General features: G+C 36.5%; 1 protein-coding gene across 6 annotated transcripts in view; it reads right to left on the reverse strand.

Moving 5' to 3' along the window:
• The window catches only part of ppp3ca (protein phosphatase 3, catalytic subunit, alpha isozyme), a 442,233-nt gene that overhangs the window by 258,403 nt on the left and 164,023 nt on the right, over window positions 1–19,807 (reverse strand). The window lies entirely within an intron of this gene.

The raw sequence follows: 19,807 nt of genomic DNA on the forward strand, positions 1-19,807 counted from the left end.
TTAAAAATCAGCTGAAACATACGGACAAATTATAGTATGTAAAAAAGTAACAATCCTATGGTCAGCCTTGCATTCATGTGACATGTTTTGTGTATATTTTCATTTATAAAATTGGATTATGCAATGTCACAGTACCAATTCTTAAAAAAAATAAGTTCTAATTATAGCAGTGGCTACTGTATATACAGTACTTGCTGGCCCAATGATTACTGTTCTTTCCTTTCAGCAATTGTAATTTTTTACTTGTTTATGTGGTTTGTTTGCTTATGGATTTTCCTTACATTAAATTGCCCCCTGGGAACAATAAAGAGTTCAGCCTAACAAGCTAATAAATGTGATTTCTAAATGCCACCGCGCCATGAGAGTCAAAAACATTCCTAACAAGAGCTGTGCTGACCAAACTGTAAATTAATGGACAGTCAATATAAATGACCAATGTTTGTTGAAGCATTCAGACATCCTTAAATTACTAAGAAAAAAAATCTTAGGTAGTGACAAGAAGAGAAGGTGGCATTAACCTACTTTTTCAGTTTGCACAAGTCTACACAGACTGAATTGCTAAGCACTCAAATTCATTATTTGTATCTTGATTTTTTTAAAGCATTCTTAAGTAAAAGAATAATGTTTAAAAAGCAGCTGATTGTGCACTGGAATTAATGAAGTTTTTTTGAAAACCATTAATTTATTGAAGTAAGTTTTGTTTTGTAAATGAAAACCATTCAACATCTTCCATTTTCTTGCTTTTGTATCAATTGTTTCACATACATTCATTCATTCAATCATTCATTTCTTCCTTTTCTAATATACATCTTTTCAAGTCAAGTTTAATGTTATATGTATTCAGTACAAATACATTTTACTGTATCTGCATGTCTCCTAAGAAGAGGGGACAATAATTAAGAACAGAAAACACAAAGCATGTAACACATTTGCAGCATACATACACTATAAACTTTATATATATATATATATATATATATATATATATACAGTGGTGTGAAAAACTATTTGCCCCCTTCCTGATTTCTTATTCCTTTGCATGTTTGTCACACAAAATGTTTCTGATCATCAAACACATTTAACCATTAGTCAAATATAACACAAGTAAACACAAAATGCAGTTTTTAAATGATGGTTTTATTATTTAGGGAGAAAAAATCCAAACCTACATGGCCCTGTGTGAAAAAGTAATTGCCCCCTGAACCTAATAACTGGTTGGGCCACCCTTAGCAGCAATAACTGCAATCAAGCATTTGATAACTTGCAATGAGTCTTTTACAGCGCTCTGGAGGAATTTTGGCCCACTCATCTTTGCAGAATTGTTGTAATTCAGCCTTATTTGAGGGTCAGCCTTCTACCTACATGGGAAGTTGGAGAATTAGTGACGTTGGAAAGTTTCAATATGGCGGCCGACAGTGGCGTCATACTAGCCAAAACCGATGTACGTACTTATTTCGGTGGTATGACGCTACTGTCAGCCACCATATTGAACTTTCCAACGTCACTAATTCTCCAATTTCCCGTGTAGGTAGAAGGCTGAAATTTGGCAGGCTCATTCCTTATAGCTTACTTACAAAAGTTAACAGGTTTCATTTCGAAATTCTACGCGTAACAGTCAACAACGTACGCCATGTTGAACTTTCTTATTTATGGCCCCATATTCACGAAATTTGGTAGGCGGCTTCCCTGCGCTAATCGAAACCAATGTACATACTTATTTCAGTGGTATGATGCCACTGTCGGCCGCCATATTGAAGTTTTCAATGTCATTAATTCTCCAAGTTCCCGTGTAGGTAGAAGGCAGAAATTTGGCAGGCTCATTCCTTACAGCTTACTTACAAAGGTTAAGCAGGTTTCATTTTGAAATTCTACGCATAACGGTCAACAACGTACGCCATGTTGAACTTTCTTATTTATGGCCCCATCGTCAGGAAATTTGGTAGGTGGCTTCCCTGCGCTAACCAAAACCGATGTACGTACTTATTTAGGTGGTATGACGCTACTGTCAGCCACCATATTGAACTTTCCAACGTCACTAATTCTCCAACTTCCCGTGTAGGTAGAAGGCTGAAATTTGGCAGGCTCATTCCTTATAGCTTACTTACAAAAGTTAACAGGTTTCATTTCGAAATTCTACGCGTAACAGTCAACAACGTACGCCATGTTGAACTTTCTTATTTATGGCCCCATATTCACGAAATTTGGTACATGGCTTCCCTGCGCTAACCAAAACCGATGTACGTACTTATTTCAGTGGTATGATGCCACTGTCGGCCGCCATATTGAAGTTTTCAATGTCATTAATTCTCCAAGTTCCCGTGTAGGTAGAAGGCAGAAATTTGGCAGGTTCATTCCTTACAGGTTACTTACAAAGGTTAAGCAGGTTTCATTTTGAAATTCTACGCATAACGGTCAACAACGTACGCCATGTTGAACTTTCTTATTTATGGCCCCATCTTCACGAAATTTGGTAGGCGGCTTCTCTGCACTAACCGAAACCAATGTACGTACTTATTGTGGTGGTATGATGCCACTGTCGGCCGCCATATTGAACTTTTCAATGGTCTTTGTTACTTATGGGCCCATCTTCAAGAAATTTGGTACGCTGTTGGTTCCCAATGCTAACTGAATCCTACTTACGTACATATATACGTCCATAGCCTGCTGCTCAGTCACCGTGTGAGGCGGCGTTGGGTCCCCATCCCAATGCCTCCCACATTGTTGGCTGCCTGCCTATATAAAGCCGTCTATCGCTCCAGTCTCTACTTTCCCTTCCTTGCTTCGCCACGGGATTCACGTCTCCCGGCTGATAACTACAGCCTTTTTATTTAATCCACGGCTTCTCCGCTGTTTTATTGTTCATTTATTACGACACTTTAGTTATTGTGTAGGTATTTTAGACTTAACATTGTTCAGGTACACATTTCCTTTATCATTCCAACCATACCCCCATTAACATGTCTATCGAGGTGATCACCATTGATCAAAGAGAACTGTCAATTACCGAGTGGTTTCCATGCCCGAAGAAGGCACCTACCTTTTCCATTCTCTTTGTTACATATTGCACGACCATATCAGGCTCACTCTTGATATCCGGAGGAACATTGTGTCTTATGTATTGAATGACTGGGACAGGTTCAAGGTGTGGACTGATGACGGTACAGGAGATAACAATACTACACAGGAGCACTATAAGAGTGAAATGCTTAAGCCCTTCACCTATGGATCTGCATGTGAGATGATGGCTGCCGCTGAATTGTTTGGTTGTCGCTTTCAAGTGTACCGAAATGGCCAAATATTTTACACCTTTCGACAACCGCCAATGCGGTTCTTAAACATCTTAGATTCACAGGTGACGATTTCAGTAGTGGAGACTTTGATGTTTATGAATGTTTAAACTCTCAAAAGCTGGATGTGAAGTTATCGATGAAACCGGTTGTATACTTACAACGCTTGATAGATGCCGAATGTCTCTTCAACACAAGTCCTACAAATACTGTCGTAATTGAAACAAACCGTGAAACTCAAACCGATTATGACAGCAGCAATCCAAGCTTTGAGATTTGAAACAAGATTACTGTTCACATGGCCAACTGTACGTTGCATGCTCAAGAGTAACCTCAGCGCACAGCTTGGTCATATTACAACTGGAGGGCCGAACTCACAATGTGGTATACAAAGAGATCCTTAACAAATAATTATTGGTATATTTTCCCCTCAGTTTAAAAAGGTTTAATTTTCTTCTTAATAAAAATTTTAAAGCAGTACTTCGCCATCTGCTAAGCTGGTATTTTGCTAGTATATATATATATATATATATATATATACATACATACACACACACACACACCTGTACGTTTTTATACTTGGTGTCTTTGAAGGCTACTCTCTGCATGCCTCTCATGCTGTTTTCCCTACACGTGCATTTCACATTTGCATTTCCTTTTTTTGTCGCCAAAAGCCAAACTGACCAATCACACCCAATCCAAACTGACCAATCAGATTGCTCAGAAGAACTAGATGCATAGACTTTAGTGTTTTATTATATACTATTAGACATATTTAAAAGAAAGACTCTTATGTGTGTGTGTATGAAGCAGGCTGCTCACACTCAACCATATACACTAGATGGTGCATGCATACACTTTTACATTTTTTCAGTGCTTGCATGCACCTCACTACATAAGACCCATGTGCAGCAAATGCCACCATGCAACAATGACGTTTTGCTATATGACACAGATGAAGAGACACAATGTTGAAAAGAAGCAAATGCTGTACCCCAACAATGTGTAAGTGAAACACCTTAGCAATGGAGGGGAAGGCTTGAGGTTTTCACTAAAAACATTGTCTATCCGGAGGTATTTTCTTGAGACAAAGATTAATAAGGCTTATATGCAAGTGATACGGCTAAGATATGGTATCACCAGTGTTGTCTTACGAAAGCCAGTGGGGTAGAAAACATAGGTGGATCCATGTCCTCATTCTTAAGAGTTAGTTGACGCCTCTCCAAGTTCATGAATATAGTAAAACTGCTAGGAAGACTTTGGGTTTGGTTTTTGTCCCAAAGATCACACAGCGCACACACACACACGCACAGGGGTAAGCAAAAGGCAATTTGAAAATGGAAAAACAAAATGGATAGAGGCTGGTGTGATATATAAAATTGACAAGGGCATACAGTTAGTTCAAATTCATGCAGTGTAGCACTCTGCCGTTAGTCTAGTTGTTGCCAAAGTTAAATGAACACAAATGCTCTGCTGCAAGATTGCACCATTGTTGAACAACATGCCATAGTGAGATTTCTTTGGACAGAGAGAGTGAAACCTGTTGAAATTCGGTGAAGGATGTAGGCTCAGTATGGAAATGAAAACAACATCATTCAACAAATAGTTGATCAATGGGTAGAAAGGTTTAAAACTGAAAGAACCAGTGTAAAACACAAAGCTGAAATGTGGTTGACTATCAACACTGTGCACACAAGCCCACATCGACATGATGAATGCCCTCATCAGAGAAGACAAATGGATTACATTGCACATTTAAATATCAGCTATGGATCTGCACGTGCCATAGTGCCTGACAACTTGGGGGGTATTGTTTACAAACGATGGATAACCAAAACGTGTATTGATCAAAACAAGCTAACATGCTTCATTCATCCTTGCCCAAAGAAATCTCACTACAGTATGCTCCTCAATGGTGCAATCCTGCAGTGAAGCATTCAAGTTCATTTGGCCTTGGCTTCAGCTATACTAATGGCAGAGCATATTCAAACTACCCATAAGCGACTGTAAATCTGTTGTATTGCAACAGCTTCTATCTGTTGTAATTAGCATAATTTTCAAATTACCTTTACTTTTTTGGTTTACCCTCACATATGCATGTGTATCTATAGATATAGATAGATATGTATGGAAGCGAAGGTCTGTGACACAGTTTGCATATCGTGTAGCTGGAAATTCACAAAGGGAGAAAATGAATTGCGTATCTTAAAGCAGTTTTTTATTTCCAAGCTTTTGATTCCTACCAGGAATAATCATCAGAGGAACATGATTAGACTTATTGGAATCCAAGGCAATACTCGTATATAGCAAATAATGAGGGGAGTGTAGGTGGATGTAGAGAATGATGGGGTGGGGCTTGGAAGGTGTTAGTCATAAAGTCTTATTTATTATTTGCATGTTGTTCTTTTCAAGCCTGCATATGTTGGGTTCATATCCAAATGTCTAATAATGGTGTTTTCATTATAGAGGCACGATTAAGCCAGCTCTTTGGCACTTCTAGTATTAGCCTTACATTTTACTTGCACCAAGTCCCATTTAAGTGTGTGTCCAGTCAAATTTGTGTGTATGCAATTCAGAGACTGGAGGTCCTTTCTTTTGACTGCATTGTGATGTTCTTGCATATGTGTGGAATGTGTTTTTTGATGTTTGTCCCACGTATACAGCTGCACATGAATCACATGAATCTGCTGCCAATTTCCTGCTATTACATTAAAAAGGACTGTATGCAGAATGTTTGTAGGCTTGTGTGCTACTCTGACGCCTGGTCTGGACAGGAAATGTGGATAGATAGATATGAATATACTCACAATATCATACCATTTTCTAAACCTGCTTAATCCTGATTATGGTTGCAGGTAGGAGGAGCCTAACCCAGCAAGCATAAGCCACAAGGCAAGAGAAATCCTTGGACAGGATAGCAGTCCATCACAGGGTGAGCACACACACTAAAGCCAATTTAGTGCCACCGGTCCACCTAATCTGCATGCCTTTTAGAACTGACAGTCAACATAACTTGCATGTTTATAACAGTGATGAGAACCGACGTCCCTGAGAAACACCCACAAAAAATCAGGAGGACATGCAGTCTTCAGAGACACGGGTCTGAACTCAGGTCTCTGTGTCTGCAAAGAACAAGTTCAATCTACTGCACCATTTAAATTATTAATATTATGTATGTGGCTGACACCTCTTTCCAAGATGGTGGATCTTTACATTACTTTTAACAATCATACATAGATGTACAAGTGACATAATTAGGGTCACAGTTAGGGGGAGATATTGAAGCGGCAACCTTTTGGTTTCATGGCTAATCCCACATCCTCTATATTAACTTTATTAATTCTCCATTGTTTGAAACATTCACTGTAAAGTGTCTCTTACGTTTTCTCTGTCTTTTCTGTCTCATTATCCTTTTATCTCCCAGTACACTTAGTCTTACTCTGCTTGCCGACTTTACAGTTTAAGAGCTCTATACTTGGTATCAACTAATTATTTTATACTTGCCTTGCTAGAGTTGCATAAATATTGATATTCTGTATAATGGAACCTTATTAATATGTGTGCTCCGAGAAGACTTATAGGGGAGATAAACTGAATATAAGCAAGATGTTAAAATAGATTTTTTATGTAAGCTTTAGTAGGACTGCCAGTGAAGTATATTTTTATTTAATAAGAAACAATTTATATATAATTAAACCATACTTTCTAAGTGTTTTAAGGAGCATGTAATAAAAAATGGTGTTGCAACTTCGTAGCCCAGCAAAAGATAATGACAGTTTTCTGGAAGGGGGCCGTATTTAAGAATAACATTTCCGCAGGAATCTTAGAGTCTACTGATAAAGAGCTTCTGTGCCTCAAACTAAATAAATTATTTAATTTGCTTCATATACAGTTTTTAATTATTTAAAAACCAGAAAGCATCAAAAGCACATTTATAGCCTACTATGACTTCAGGTAATTTAGATCCCAAAAATAATTTACAGTGCTGTTTTAACTTTTGTGCAGCTTAGGATATGAAGCTCAAGAAATATGAACACTTTCATGTTGGCCCTAGACGCAAATATTTATCTGCTTTGAGTCTCATTTTGCATGAATCTCATCAAATTTGCTTTGGGAGAACTAATAAAAATGCATTCTGCAAGTATCTTATTAGCAACACTAATAAAGTATATTGAAGTGTCATGAAATTGCAGTTTTATTAGATCTAGTCTCTCTATTCCATACAAAAAGATATACTGGTATATTTTTGCAGTATTTTATTTGGCTGCTGCCGTTCCCTCTTCAATGACATTCTTGCAAATTCAAAAAAAGATGTATACCGATTCTCTACAACTAACTCAAAAAGCCACTTAAAGAGTACTGACACATTCTAGTAGCCAGGAGTATATAATACCTTGTGTGATCATGTCAGTGTAATCTTTTCAGATTATCCACTTGCATATTTTGAATTCAGGTACACCATAATAACTCTGCCTATCCAGCTTGCCTTATTTAAACTGACGTAACATGCAGTGCTGTGCTACATTACCCTTTGTGGTCACTATGTGTGCCCTCTCTTAACGCCCACATTCAAAAACTCAGTTAATTGCTGTCACAACAATTCAAAGGCCCACCTGTCCCAGTGACATTCTTCTATTAAGTCTGTGACAATTTATTTCCTCTTTGTTTTATCTCTGCCCCATAAGCATGCTGTACCTTTGACTTAGGTTTCTGCTTGTTCTGTTGCACACATTTGATCTTGAACTGTAGCAATTAGGAGGCTATGCATAGCAATTATCGGCAACCTTTTGAGATGGTACTTTTTTCTTTCTGCACAGTTACATTTGATCATGCAGTTCAGACTCTGGCATCCACGATTTGGAAGTGTTGTTTGAGGAAAGTTGTTTCATTGGGATATGGCTGAACCAAATGATTGTCACTTATTAAAATACACCCGTTTATTCTTCATTTATTTTCCAACACAATGCTTTTCAGTTATTTTAAAATAAATTTGTGTAATATTCATCTATCTAAATCTTCATTTTTACATACCTTCTTTCTGATATACTGTATCCGCACAAGTGCAGTTTCTTTTCTATCTATACATTATTCTATCTCTCTATGTTTTACAGAGCGCATTCCTTGGAATTTTTCACAATATTTTGAATGTAACCTCATTCTTTGCATAACACATACTGTTCTCATCATCCTCTGTCTATTTATGCAACTTTGCTTTTAATATTACATTATTATTATATAGTTATTTTTCTATTGGACCCCATCCATCCATCCTTCTTTATTTTTACATAGTGCTTTTTCTCTCTATCTATAGCAGATGTGCCACTGTAGCCCTAAATGATCGGTGTTGGACACGTTGATCTATAGCATGTGGTGCCTTTCATGTTGTCTATTGATTTAGCTTTCTAGTGACAGTTACAGAAATCCATCTATCAATCTTGGAACATGTTACCATCCATCCTTATTTGAATTTATCTCATTGTTCATTTTATATAGTACCCTTTCAATCAAACTATCACTACATGTGTCCTTCTTTTAATTTATTCAATTGGATTTATTTACAGTCTTTTTCTCTCAGTGTTAAATATAATGCTTCTCTTTATGCATACTTTGTTTTTCTTCTTCTTCTTTGTCTTCTTTTTCTCTATATAAAAACAATGCGAATAAATGTTGTATTCCATTGTATACCTAATATGGATATCACTGCTCTTTTCATCATGGAATAAAGGATGACATGTCAAGTAAAATATGTATTTTAAAGAAACCATTCTAAACATGAATCAATCCATTAGTCAATAAATGAATTGGGTCTTTTTTATTTTTTACAAAGTACAATTAGCCAGACTAAAGGTTAAAAATAGGTGAGATAAAAATTGCCAATGTGATCTAGTGGGTTTTATGGCATTTATCATATTATATTTTTGTCAAAACAAATGGACTCACTCATTTGTAAAGCACTATACAAATTAAAGACTGATTGCCCGATTGACTTAAAAGGCTCAAAAAACATGTGAAATTAACCTTGCATTTGCCAATATTTTTAATTAATGACATGAGCAGAGCAGTAGTACTCCAAATTTTGGACTATCAACTCTGAAAACTGGGCTGGGGGAGACTACCTGGAAAACACTGTTTGGAAAGAATATAACAAATACATGTTCTTTCATGATGGGGATCCTAGCAGTTTTAGACAATTCTACAGAGATTTTGTGCACCCAGGATTTTGAAAGTTAGTCAAATCATACATTATGCTGCATACAGAGGACAGTTGGCCAGCCATCCTCAGAAGTACGTGCCTTGGGACAGAAATGTGCTCAAGGAGTACAATAAGATGGTGAATGCCATAAGAAATTGACCCAATCTTAAATATGAACATTTTTAAGCAACAAGCACAGGTAAGCTTATGTAGCTAGGATTAGGGAAGTCTCCTTTGCCCACGTTCAGCTGAATGAATAAGAGGCTGAATATGTGCAGCTGAACTATGGAAAGTGGCTGTAGATGAGGAGAGCAATGAAGGTCTAAATTTTATTCTTTCTAAATGATGCCTTTAAACCAGAATGTCATGATTATAACCTAAACAGGTTTTTCAGAAATTAGGGACATAATTTTGTTGAATTCAATGCCACAATCAAGAAAATTATTACTTTAGCAGAAGTTAATATTTTGTAAAGAGACTACTGAATAGCCATCAAATAAACTGTTCAAGCAATTTCAGAGAAGTAAAAGGTGGTGGTTTTTGGAGGAACCAATAAGTGGGAAGAAAACCCAACTATATTCCCAAAGAGCATGATTAGGCCATCTCGATTAGGTATAAACCATCATACTTGTATTTCCTTCTTTCAAAGCACAATCACCTGTATTGTTGTTTTTTTATATCTGCCGAATGTTCTCCATCTTACCTTTGGCAAATTCATATACTATATATTTTTGCCAGGGTTTTCTTGCTCTATATTCTTCCATGACTTAATAAATCGACTAAATAAATATATCTTGCTATGTTATCAGTAACGATAATGTTCAACAACTTTATCCTTTATATTCAGATCTGAAATAAATCCATTTATACCTCTTAGTGCTTACCTCTAGTTCCATGCTTGGTGTAAACTCAATACCAGCTCTTTCAGCATTCCTCTCTGTATTTGTGTGCAGTATGTCATCATTATATTTATATCACACAGTTCAGCTGTATTCTGCACCTTAACCCCCTCTCTAGTTTTTTCTTTATATTGTCTTATAACATTCTTGAACTTCTCAGAGTTATCTCCTTACTGAAAAGATAACCACCTCTCCATTTTCCATAACTCTATTCTCAATACGAATGAGTACTAGCCTGTTACAACAGCTAAAGATTCATCTTATTTTTACAATATACTATCTATGAAAATCTTTTCAGCTTCAGCCTAAGATAAGCTAATTTATACCAACAAAGAAATTCTAGAATGGCAGACCCATTTTGTATTTAATGTCCAAGGCTAATCAAGGAGCTTGATTTATGTACATTTATCTAATTTCTTAAAACTACATTCATTCACTCCTTCATCCAGCCTTACTGTGATTTCATCTTTGAAGCTTTGAGGTTATGTCTTGACCTCTCCATTCGAAACACTAAAATTCTTGATCATGTGGCAGTTAGGCTACACATAATAGAAGAATTAATTTGCTACAAACTGAATATTTGCCCAACTCAGAATGTTTTATATGATTAGCATCAGTGCAGATTTTTGCTTCTTCTGTAATTAAATAAACTAATTGTATTAAAGGAAGAATATGAAAAGAAAAGAAGAAACATGGCAAGTCTAGTATAGTTTCAACATGACAGCTTTAAATAATCATTCTACACTAATGCCAGTTGCATTTGTATAAAATGCTTTTAGAAATGTGTTCCTAAAGCATTTAGTTGCATGAATAATTTATTTACTTCCAATAAAACAACCTTGAAAAATGTACCATCTTAACATGTTATTATATATTTATTTTTAACATTTGATTTGCCAAGTGCTTATAAAAGTGTAAGATGTGCAAGTTTTAACAGATTCATAGAGGCTTACAGATTATATTATTTGCATAGTCTTTTAAAATACATAATGAGAAAGCTCAGTCGGTTCATTGCGACAACATACTTAAAGATAATGTTCTTGTCTGTTTGCAGGTTGTGCTCCTGTTCAGCAAATCCCAATGACATCCCCTCAGCTTAATGACATGGCTTTCCCTAAAGTACAAGTGTAGGTTCACTCATCGATTGCTCCTAATCATGTTAGTCTAACATTTTGAGATCATCCAAAAATTCTTAACATAATCTAATGGCAGGAACATACACCCTTTATTTAAGGGACCTCAAACAAATAATAAATTTAGGATTTAAACAAGTGTTTAGAAAGAATGCAGGACTGGTCTCGTCCATTTTAGGAGATGGATGTGTAGAGGGATCTCCCTTCGAAGATGTGTTATTTTACCTTTTTTTATTATCATTCGGAGGTATCCTGTATTTACTCATTGTGAGAGGATTTGATTATACAAAAAATTGATGATAAAATACAGGAAAACGCAAGAAAGTCTGAAAGTAAAATTGGGATACTTTCTACTCAGCTTGAAGATGTTAAGCAAATGTTTATGAAAAAGCAATGGCTGCAAAAATCAGGATGCAAAATGCCTGCTAACAAACTACCTGTGCTTGAAGATAGATATAAAAGGAAGAACATCAGAATTGAAGGTCTTCCTGAAAAAATGGGACAGTCCAAACCCAGTGAAACTTATAGATGAACTATTCTCTAAAATAACTGGAGACTTGGACCTCGATCGTTTGTAATGTGACATTTCCCATAACTATAAAGTATATTATATTTTTCGGCCATCTGTTTCCTTTTTTTAATTAATATATTGATATCTCTTTGTGAAGTGTTGTTTGTCTCACTTGCAGAGGCAAAATGGGAGGGAAGGGGGGAGAGAAAGAGAGCAAATCTATGCTACAATGACATAACAATAGGCTCCATTGCCATAACGCCTGGCAATAATATGAAATCTATGTCAAAGCTATAACATGCAACAATGCATGACCTTAACCTAAGACTAGAAAATGTCAACATAAGTTCAGAAGCAATGTTTCTATTACCAATAGCGAACTTTGTGAGCTGGAATATTAACGGCATCAATAATGAATTAAAGAGAAATAAAGTACTCTTTCACTTAACAGGTCTAAATGCCTGATAGTATTTTACATGAGACTCAATTATTAAGCAAGGATTAGTTTTGCTTGCAAAGAGAGTGAACAGGCCAACGTTTTTACTCCAGCTATGCAAAGAAAACTAGGGGTGTGGGAAACTTAATACACATAACTATTCAATTTGTAGTGTCAAATATAATATCTGAATTAAGTGATTTTGATTAATATCTATGCATCTAACATCGATGATAGAGATTTCTTCCAAAATGTATGTGCATCTATCCCTAATATGAACACTCACAAAATTATAATGGCCTGGATAGATCCTCAGCTACAGATGCAATAACATCTAACACTGCAAAGATAATTACACAGTTTGAAATGGATTACCTTACCTTATCAGATCCAAGGAGGTTTTTAAATCCTAACCTTAGAACATACTCCTTCTTACTAGTTACTCAATAACTGATTATTTCCTCATAGACAATAATTTTTTGTCTGCTATCAAATCTTGTAAGTTCAATGCTATTGTTATCTCTGACCATTCCCCTCTGATTATGGAGCTTAAATTACTGCATCCTACACACTTATCTCATAGCTGGCGACTTAACCCCCTGTCATTAGCCGATGTGATTTGTACAATATTCATATCCAAGCAAATTGATTATTTTCCTGAGACAAATGCATCCTCATAGGCCTCAGCAGGTATACTCTGGGAAACTCTGAAGGCATTTTTAAGAGGACAGATTATTTCATATCTTTCTTACAAAAATAAATTGGAAACCAAGAAGGCATCTGAGTTAATCAGCAAAATTACCAGAGTAGATCTAGAATAAGTCAGGTCTCAAAATGAGGCACATTATACAAAAAGACGGGCTTTGCAATCAGAATTTAACCTCTCGACTACTAAAGAAATGGAACAGCTCATCTTTCAATCACATCATCATTATTAACACAGAGAGAAGACCAATAAGATCTTAAACCAACAAATCCACAAGCAGAAATTACCAACACAGACAGAAACAAAAGTATTGACCATAAAAATATAACTTGCACATTTAGAGAGTATTACAAGTCCTTAAATTGTACTCAGTTTAAAGAAGATAGGACACAGTCTAAGTTTTTTGATTCATTACTAATAATACAGCTAGATATTCTTATTGATGTGGAACTGGATAAATCTCTGATGCTTTCAGAATTACCAGATGCTATAAACTCACTCCAAAGTGGAAAAGTAGCTGGCTCAGACGGCTATCCAGTGGAATTTTGTAAAATTTCAAATAAGTTAGCTCCACTATTACTAGCAATTTTTATAGAAGCTAAAGTCATCCACAGTTCTACTTCAAACTTTTCATCAAGCAGTGATTATCATCTTTCCTAAGAAACATAAAGACTTACTACAATGTGCATCTTACAATTTCTTTTCTGAATAAAAATGTTAAGATACTCTTCAAAGTTCTAGCTAGAAGAATTGAGAAAGTGCATCCTTCTGTAATATCACAAGACCAAACCAGATTTATTAAAGGTAGACACTTCTAACCTTCTAACATTTGTTTAATATAAGACTAGTAAATTGTGCTTACAAGAATTACTAGAACTAAAATCTTGCAGTATTTCCTTATATTCCCTGCTCTGTGTCCCAGTTAATATAAATTATCATCAATGTACTAATAATCCAATTGCCCTTCATTCTCTCAGAATATGGAAGCAATGTAGGAAGCACTTTAAGACAGAGGATTTTATCTGTTGCACATCTACATGACAACCACCTTTTTCCACCCTCTTAGACATATATAATAATGTTTGGAAAATGTCTGGAATTAAAGCACTCTGAGACTAATACACAGATGATGCCTTCGCATCGTACGAACAATTACGCTTCAAATGTAACTTTTCATCAACACAATTCTTCCACTACTTTCAAGCTATAAACTTTTCTAAACAGAACCTGCCCAATTTTCCTCACCTTCTACCTAGTTCTATTCCAGGAGAAATACTGATCAGTCTTGAAGACTTAGATAGCATCTCTACAATTTATAAAAATATTTTAAAGTCCCTTCCATTCAAAGACCCCAGGTTTCATTTTGGAAAGGATTACTTAATATTTCAGAAAGGAGTGGAAGGCAGCCATGCACAGAATACACACTAGCTCCATATGCACAAAGGATTCAATCATTTAACTTAAAATCTTTTATCAAGTGCATTTATTTCATTTAAAATTGTCCAAAATGTTTCCAGGGCAAGGTTCAACCTATGAATGTTGTAATCCAGCTCCAGCCTCACTGGGTCCCATGTTCTGGGCATGCACCAAAATAACAATTTGGACACAAATCTTTGAATGCCTTGGTTTCACTATCACTCCAAACCCATTAACAGTTGTGTTTAGTGTACTCTCAGACAGCCTTAAAGTGGAGAAGGACAAACAAACTGTAATTGCCTTTACCTCACTACTAGCACATGGACTTCATCTTGTTCAAGAAGAATCCCACCCCACCACTTTCAAGTCGTAAGTAAGTTGATGTTCTATACTATTTGGAATTGGAAAAAATCAAATTCTCACTTAAGAGGATCTGTCCAAAACTTTTTAAAAAAATTGCTGGGTCTAGGCTAATCAATAATATATTAGAAAAAGGTTCCATTTCAGGCAAAGGATACTCTTCCTTTCTTGCTGCTTTCAAAGAGTAGCTTTGGTTGTTGTCTTCTCTTTCTCTTGGGTGAGGGCTAAATTTTACTTTAAGTTTGATTTGACTGTATGCAATGTTGTTTGCTTCTAATTAGAATCAATATAAAAAAGTATACAGGATTGTGAAAAGGTACATGCACCTATCAATGAATTTGGATGGTTATTGTCCTGGCTCGTAACTGTCTATAAAGGACTAACATGACATTAAAGTTTGGAACTCTTTTCATATTTATTGTTAAAAGACCGTATTGTCTGCATGTTCACACATGTGTAAAATCATTACATCCCCCTTAAGAAAAATCATCCAGGTTTAAGAGATGGAGTAATTATAGACCACTATTTGAATACTTTGTTAAAATGTCAGGCTGATTTAACAGCATAACCGTCCAATACAAACCTGAAGAACTTTTATGGTTACTTTCAGGATGAAGCTGGTAGTACACAGATTCTACAAAGCCACAGTTCCTGAAGCTACTTTCCCTCAGTCTAAAAAAAGGCAGACAGATAAACATATAGATAGAAACACACACAGTCTGAACACACCCCAGAATGAATGAAAAGGAAGATATCTCTCTATTATATAAAAAAAAAAATCTTGGGATGAGACATGACTTTTTCAAACAGATAATTTAATTTCCTGCGAGACAAGACTTTGTGCCAAGAGATTTAACCACGCCCAGGGCCAGAAATAAAAGACAAAGTGTAGATGACAAAGTAGAACGTTGTAAAGAGGTTCAAAAACGCTGGCGCGATACAAATGCACAGCAGGTTAGAGATTATTAAAGTACTAAAATTCGAAAGTCTCAAAAAATGATAGTAAAGATTGCATTAGCGGAAACAAATGGAAATTATTACTCGGTGAAATAATGGAACAGCAAAAAGAGAATATATGGACATAGGTGTTAAGACAGAAGTAATCAGATATTGTTTGGATTTAAACTTTAAGTCGGAGACTTGTACATCATCTAATTCATGTTGTCGTCAGGAAAAAGTAGTGTTTCTTCCCAATGAAGAGGCGTATCCGGTGAGAATTAAAAGATTTGTTGTTTGGTGAAAGTGAAATCCACATATGTGAGCGGCAGAGACGCAAAGTGGTTGGCGTGTAGAGCAGGCCGGGGAGTTGGCAAGCAAAGCGAATAGGGGGCAAAGCCCACTAGTCTAAAAAGAAAGAAAAACTTCTGACTTGACAGTAACAATCACAGTGAGGCATTATGCAGGCATATTGCTCTTGGTATAAAGGAGTCCCAGCAGTGTTTCTTGACATATACCTGCTCAGTAATTTGTTGGTTGAAAGTACTCCATGCTAGTGGCAGAGACAGGACATGTAGCTTAGTTCATAATGGCACTAAGTTTTGTTTTAATTCTCTCCTTTGCTACTACCTCCAGAGTGTGTTCTGGAACTTTTTTAAAATGCTGGGGCTCAAAACCACAATATCCTGACCCATGCTGTCCAAAACAGTTTGGAATACTACTGAGTCCTCTCAGTAGTGATCAACCCTCGTCTAATCTAACCCATAAAAATGTAAAATCTCTTATGAGAAACACAAAAAATGATAGGACAACATCTAAGGATCTATAGAAGATACCTTCACAGACAGAAAGAAGTCAAGCATAAACAATATCTTGTATATTGACGTATGGAATGCTGTCAAATGTGGTCAAGCTTGGTGCCTGGTAGTATTATGATTTGGGCATTACCAATCTTTGAAACTGCCTAACAGGCTTCTAAAAAATTAATAATAATAAAACAAAATTATATACAGAGTAGGAACTGCATATGGGGCATCAAATCCAGGGATTGTTAAAGAAAAACCTTTATTGTGCAACTTACAGCAATTCTAATTTAGTCTATTAGTTAACATACTCTCTTTAAGATGCAATACATGTGTCCCTGCGATTCTTCAATTGCTGGAAACTTTGGTGCACTCGTCTTTTGTCACCATATCTAGGCCCTCCTGATTTTTTTTCCTCAATTTCCTCCATGATAGCAAATTGTCTTCCCTTCAGTCTCAATTTTAATTGTGGGAAGAAGAAGAAATCACAGGGAGCAAGACTTGGTGAATTTTTTTTGGTTGGCAACAACCACATTGTTTTTGGTCAAAAACTCTGATAACACAGTGTATGCAGGATCACTGTCATACTGCAAAATGAAGTTTTGCATACGTTTCTTTCTTTTTTTCTGATTCCTTCCTTCAGACACGTAAGCAAATCAGTGTAGTATTGCTGATTAACAGTTTGTTCACGGGGAATAAACTTATTATTAACAAGTTTTTCAATGTTGATAAACACAATCATTATTATCTTGATGTTCAGTATGAACTGACTTGCTTTTATTTGCTTGGAGAGAAAAAAAATGCCCAAGTCATACACACAGTTGTAGAATAAATGTCAGAAGCAAAATTAGGCACACAAAATAAACTACCAAAATGCAAAGTATAAAAGCTCAGGCAATGAAATTGTTTAGATGCAAAGAGTCGTGTCAAAATGAAGGAGTTCACATCCTACTTTTACAGGTGGGGTGAAACAGCTACCATGACCACATAAAATAGCAATGTAACACATTTATTGAATCACAAGATCACATCATTATATCATTATGTGTCAGCTTTCTCAGATCCTTAGAACAATCTTTTTAATTTTTACGTGTAAAATGTCAATGGTTGTCTGTCTGTCACACAAACACTTGCAAATCCCTGGGACTTCAACCATGACCTTAGTCTTAATGAGGCTGATACACATAACATAATCAAAAAATTGGATATGCGAGCTGCCTCAGCCATGAAATTGGACTTCCAGACCCACACACAGCAAGCCTAGACACAGTCATGCACTGTAGCTGACAGAAAAAGAGCAACATGTGCACCTAATAGAAAAAGCAGAGCGGGATGGGCACATGACATTGGGTATAAGAAAAGGCACTGCATCCAGCTCTGTTGGCAGTGAAGCACATTGCACAGGACATCTGATTATTTTTATAGCAAGCACCAGGCAAACACTGTCAGATAAGACCAAAGAACTAAAGGTATGGGCTTCCTCTGTCTTGTTATTGGGCTTACCACACAAATATGTAGTATGTCATTCAGGAAAAGAGCCACGGCAACATCGGATGGCAGTGAAGGACATTGCCGCCACCTTGGCAGAGAGACCTGGGGTGCTGTTCTTCGTGAGAGGAGCATGCACCACCTTTCTGAAGGTCCTTGCATTACTAGTGTAAGAATGAAATAAAACAAATGACAAAAAGCAAAAAATGTGCTCACAACAAAACCTGTCGGAAAGAAATATACAGTACATGTAAGCTGAAGCTGTAGAATACCTGGGTCATGTTACAAAAAAATGATCTCCAACTCACAAGTAGGTCAACAACAGATCTTATGAGGAAAAAACAGAATTTTTTTTAATGGCCTAGACAAAGCCTACTCTGTGTCACTGAGTTCTTCAAGGAAGTGTGAAGCAAACTTCATTAACAGTACTTTGAGATACTAACCCTTAGCTAAAGGAAACCTCACATTGCTGGTATTTCTGCTAAAGGCAGAACTGGTTATTGAGTTAAAGAGGACAATTAAATTTTTATAAGAGAAAGTAGCTGTTGTGTAACTTTTTGTTAAAACTAAGCTGACTGAATATCAAAATATTGTAGTTGTTCACTTGCGGTTACTGTTATTGAATATTAGATATCATCTGAACATCTCATTATCATTTACATTGGAATATCTTCAAAGAAACTATGAAAAATCAGACAGGGGACTAATACTTTTTAAAGCTCACTTCACTGAAACTGTATTGAAGATGATTAAAGTGTTACCACTGATTATCATCATCAGTCATTATCTCCAACGTAGCTCTGTCCTTAAATATACGTCCTTTTTGAAAGTGATTAATAAAATACATGTTTTTGGAAACACTAAAAGTATTATTTGTTTCATTTTTGGTTACTGTTTATATAAGTGGTTCACCATTCTTTAAACCAAGCTGTTTACGTGGGGTATATTTTGTTATCTATGGATATAATTCACTAAGGGCACGCAAGACACTGAGCGCAAGCAAGACACTGAGGGCACGCAAGACAGTGAGCGCAAGCAAGACAGAGTCCCGCACGCCAACTCTAAGACCATGGGATACGCTCGACAGAGCCCCGCCCGCCAAATGTAACCCTTCTACCGTGTCATGGGATACGCATGACAGAGCCACGCATGCCAACTATAACCATCCTCCCGAGTCCAGCGTCACTCTCGAGGCACACAACAACTCACCAAACACAGCCTCAGTCGCTTTCATCTGTGCAAAAGTCCACATGCACCTCTGAGCCACGTTGACTTTACACCGCACGCAATACAGAGAGCCATGATCGCCAATTCACAGAGCCCCGCCCGCCAACTCTAACTAAGGGCAAGCAAGACAGAGAGCGCACGCAAGACAGAGAGCCACGCTCACCAACTCACGGAGCCACGCCCACCAACTCTAAGACCATGGGATACGCACACATTTAGTGTATAAATGGATATAAATAATTGCATGTAAACGATTAAACGTTATTGTGTTTTCATCAGAAAACCCGGTTTCCACGTCTACCTGTATTAGTTTAAATGGCACTTTTACCACTCGCAATACGGCGGACGCACTGACTTATCGTGTCGACTGGGCAACACAGTGAATAGAGCATCTATCTATATATGTCTATGT

The sequence above is a fragment of the Polypterus senegalus genome, chromosome 13 (assembly GCF_016835505.1).
Source record: "Polypterus senegalus isolate Bchr_013 chromosome 13, ASM1683550v1, whole genome shotgun sequence".
NCBI lineage: Eukaryota > Metazoa > Chordata > Cladistia > Polypteriformes > Polypteridae > Polypterus > Polypterus senegalus.